This window comes from Rhinopithecus bieti, unplaced genomic scaffold (genome assembly GCF_001698545.2).
Source record: "Rhinopithecus bieti isolate Rb0 unplaced genomic scaffold, ASM169854v2 scaffold_42745, whole genome shotgun sequence".
NCBI lineage: Eukaryota > Metazoa > Chordata > Mammalia > Primates > Cercopithecidae > Rhinopithecus > Rhinopithecus bieti.
The window spans coordinates 4,576,937-4,581,656 of NW_016819184.1; positions in this window are offsets into that span (position 1 = coordinate 4,576,937).

A 4,720-nucleotide genomic window follows, 5' to 3' on the forward strand; every position below is an offset into this window, starting at 1 on the left:
ACTAAATGCCTACTGTTTAAGCCTCCCAGTCTCTGGTATTTTGGTTATAGCAGCCTGAACTGGTAGGAGCAAAAATCAGATGTGGCCAGCTGGAGATAAAAGGGGAATGTAGGAAGTGCAGGTGGCAAGAGTAGCCCACTCCTTCAAGAAGCTCTGCTGTGAGCAGGAGGCAAAGGGGGCACCCAGGATGGCCAGAAGGCCACTGACAAGGAGGAAGCATGACTGCGTGCGAAGGAGGAGCAGTCAGCGAGGGGAAGAATGGGCTGTGCAGAGGTGCAGGGAGGCCAAGAGGCGAGGAGCGAGGGTGGAGAGGCTGCGGCTGGGAGGAAGGGAAGTGATTCTGGATCAGCATCCGCCATGCTGGTCTATGGGGTCCCGTGAGGTTCTGACTGATGTTCAGTTGTCAACCAAGTAGAAGCAACACCAGGTTACAAAAGCCAAATGAGCTTCTTGATAGCAGAAGTGCCCGGGACCAAAGTCATCTCAGGCCAGTCACATTCAAAGAGAAACAGTGGTCTGCTATCCGAATGTTTTCCAGCACTTTCCAGTCCTCCACTCCACTTTGACTGCAACAGCAGAGTGCTTGGAGCTGGTGGGACCATGTGTGCGCCCAGGTCACACTGAGATCCAGCTCCTTCTTGCTGGGTAATGTGCACATTTATATCTAGAAGGGGCTGAGGGACTGCAGGGTTATCCAAACTCGGGCTCAAGATGCTGTCTCCTTAACAACTGTTGCTGGAGACCAAGTGTTCTGTGGGCTTCAGTTTTGGAAAATGCTCTAAAAACTGGTTAAGGTGCTAGAGAGGAAGCTGTCAGAGTGCTGGAGAGGTCTCTGCCTGTGGCCCCCACTTTCTCTGGAAAGTGGGGGCCAAGGCCCTCTCTTGCCACTTCAGGGAAGCTGTGTGAGCTCTGTTTGGGAAGATGCCACTGGAGAGAAGGATCACAAACTGTCCAGACTGGAAACCACCCGTGGCTGCCTTTTCTTTTTCTTTTCTTCCCTTCTCTTCTCTTCTCTTCTCTTCTCTTCTCTTCTCTTCTCTTCTCTTCTCTTCTCTTCTCTTCCCTTCCCTTCCCCTCGCCTCGCCTCGCCTCCCCTCCCCTCCCCTCCCCTCCCCTTCCCTTCTCTTCTCTTTCTTTTCTTTGCAGCCTCAACCTCTGGGGCTCAAGCAATCCTCCCACCTCAGCCTCCCAAGTAGCTGGGACTACAGGTGCACACCACCATGCCCAGCTGACTTTAGTATTTTTATATATAGAGAGAGAGAGACAGGCTATCGCCATGGTGCCCGGGCTGGTCTCAAACTCCTGGACTCAAGCAGTCCACCCACCTTGGCTTCCCACAGTGCTAAGATTGCAGGCGCGAGCCCCTGCACCCGGCCTGACCCCATTTCTAATCCTGCTTTTCATGGGACGATTTTTCTCCAATGGCGTTCAGCAGCCCTGGTGAAATATAGCAGAGGTAGATAAGGAGGGATGAGGAAGGAGGAGGGGCTTTCAGCAGGGCTATTGGATTGAAGGAGCGCTGGCCCAGAGTCAAGGAAGCTGGGTTCTAGCCCCAGATCTGGCAAGCCGGTCACCGCGGGCAGGCTGCTGGACGCCCGTGAGCTCTGGTTTGCTCTTCTGTAGCTGGGTTTCATGTGCCCATCCTGCCTGCTTCCAGAGGGATGTGACAAGAATGAAATGGCCCTGTAGATCTGGATGTCCTTGGCAAAGTATAAAAATGTGCAAGGGGCTTTTGTTGGAACTTAGGTCTCTCCTTTCAGGTGCTTGTGGTATTTCAAGTCCAGAAGCAGTTCAAGTTGTTTCTGAGGGTGGTCATTGCAACAGCCACCACTGGAGAACTGACCCTCAGACCTCCTGGCCACCAATCAGTGATCCACAGGTGGAAGGAAACTTGGCCTACAGTGTGCCTGAGAGATTGGCCAATGCCGCAGAACCCTGCCTGCTTGGCTACCAGGCCTGCCTTCATTCATTCACTCACCCAACAGAGATTTGGTGGTTTCTGTCTGCGTGGTAGCTGGGAGGCCACAGGGAATGGAACAGACACAGTCACTGCCTGTACCAAACCCAAGAGCCGCTGGCACTGCAGTGAGGTCCTGGAAGGGGTTCCTAACGGCAGATTATAGGAGTGATAAGGTTGGAATAGCGGACAAGGGGCCTAAACCCGACTAAGGACTTTGGATTTTGTCCTTAAGAATGTGCAGCACTAGCTAAGAGTTTTAAGATGTAAAGTGACACAGATTTACATTCTTTAAATGTCATTTAGACCAGGGGTCAGCAGTTGTGTCCTACAAAAGAACCCGAGAAGAATCAACTCTCTTTTGAAAGGGATGGCATTTTGCCTAAATGAGGTTCAAAGTCAAGGTTCTGTATCATCGTTTTGATTCCAAGTGCTCATCTATAAAAACTGTTCTTCGCTCGTGGGCTGCACAGAAACAGGCAGTGGGCCCCAGTTTAGAGCAGACACGGTCAAGGATGGAGAAGGAGATCCACTCCCTCAAGGGGAGAAGAGTCAATGAAGCTGCAATCCTGGGACAGGTGGAGTCCACCCAGGGGAGGTTCCCAGGAAGGTGTAGACTAAAGGTCAACAAAAACAGTGCAAACCCCAGCAGGTGACCAAGGAGAGGGATCATTTGCCTTAAGGCACAAAGTCAACAGGAGTGGCTGCAGAGCTCACAGAGCAGGACAAGGGACCCAGAGGCTCCAGGGTAAGAAGAGGCCTGCTCAGAGGGGCATCTGGGGAAGACCTTCTCTCCAGCTCCAGGGTAGAAAAGGAACAGAGGGGGCTCAGACCTGGGTGCTGCCCAAGGCCAGGTGAGTAGTGAGAACCCAGACAGAAGCAGGAGCAAAGGGCTGCAGAAGAGGGCCATGGGAGACAAGCCAGGGGCTCAGGACAGGAGATGGGGGTGCCCCAGGCTCCCACTTGGGTGCTGAAGTTGGGGGTGACGCCAGCTTAGGGGGTTCCACGGAACACCTAGCCATGCAGGGTTGAAACTCAAAAGAGAGGACTGAGCCAGAGAGACCCATCTGGGTCTTCAGCAAAGAGCTGACCCTCAAGAAACGCCAGAGTGCAAATGGCACCACCAAGGATCAGTCCCAGGAAAGAGGCACAAAGGCCGGGAAGAGGACTCGGCAAAGAAGAGCAGCCCTTAGAGAACAGGAAAACCAGGAACAGGAGGTAAGAGAAAGAAAACTCTGCCAGAAGAGGGAGCATCAGTAGGGAGGTCCAGGCCCTGCAAACATGAGGGTGCCCAGAGCTGCCTTCAGGGGAGGTGGGGACAGGAGCCAGCCATGGGGGCAGGAAGATCAGATGGGAGGTGAGGACACAATCCGGGACAGGGAGGACAGACAAGTCTTCCCAGAAGCTTGCCTGGAAAGGAAAAGAAAGATCTGGGGCCAGAGTTGAGGGACAGGTGTCAATGCTGAGGAGAAGCCAGGAGAGAAAGAAGAATACAGGCGAAGTGTGAGTTGTATTTCAACATTAGAGCCTCATCTTATCCCAAAGGAGGCTAAGCAATTCCGTAAGTGGGTGTGGGCCCTGGGCCGCATGATTCAGGGCACTCAGTATGAAGCTTTTAGAGCCAGTATACTGGTTCTAAATTAGTATACCATTTGTTTCTTTTAAATAGAATACTAATCTGCCTTTTATATTTGATGGAGTTAATTTTACCACTTCAAAAAGTGAATTTTGGCTGGGCAAGTTGGCTCATGCCTGTAATCCTAGCCCTTTAGGAGGCCAAGGTGAGCGAATCACCTGAGGTCACGGGTTCAAGACTAGCCTGGCCAACATGGTGAAGCCCCGTCTCTGCTAAAACTACAAAAATTAGCCGGGTGTGGTGGCTCATGCCTGTAATCCCAGCTACTTGGGAGTCCGAGGCAGGAGAATCACTTGAACCCAGGAGGCAGAGGTTGCATTGAGCCCAGATCACGCCACTGCACTCCAGCCTGGGTGACAGAGTGAAAATACGTCTTAAAAAAAAAAAGTAAATTTTATAACTTAATGTGCCGTCACTTTTTACTTTGGCTCCCAGGAAGCTCAGAGCTAGTCTGCAGACCAAATTTAATAACTACATAGAAGAACAAGATTTGCAGATCTGAATTATTTTCTCCCCTTAGTCGTATCATGCTATTCTGTCCATATCCTCTAATTGTATTTTTATTTTTAAATTTCTGTCTGTGTTCCACTGTTTTCTTTTAGCGGGCTGCTTGAGATGTTTGGTGAAATGAGGCAACGTGCCTGTGATTTTGTTTTCCACCCTGATCGCCAGGGCATGCTCCAAGGCTTGCAGTTTCCATGGACACAGCCAGGTGAGTTTGGGTGGCGTCATCTGATCCCCACTCTTGACCCCTTGGCCCCTGCAGCTCTCCGAGCAGAGAAGTTGTTCTTCAGTCGCTGCTTGCACATTGGTGAGCAAAAAGATGGAAAAGCCAGTGCGATTTCCAACTAATCTTGACTAAGTCACATATAGGGTTTTTTTCCCCACCTCTGGGAAGATTGTCAAGTGAAACAATGTGGCTTTGAGCTTCTGACAGATGCTAATGAATTGTTGTTTACATTTTTGATTTACTGCCTAAACAAAGATAAGACATGCTCTTGAAAACACATTGAATGCACAATCCAAACACATCCATTAAATCTGTCACAATAAACATGACAGCTTTCTTCTAACCTAACAACTGGCATGCCTCATTTGCATATTAATGAGAAAACCGGGATCAGCCG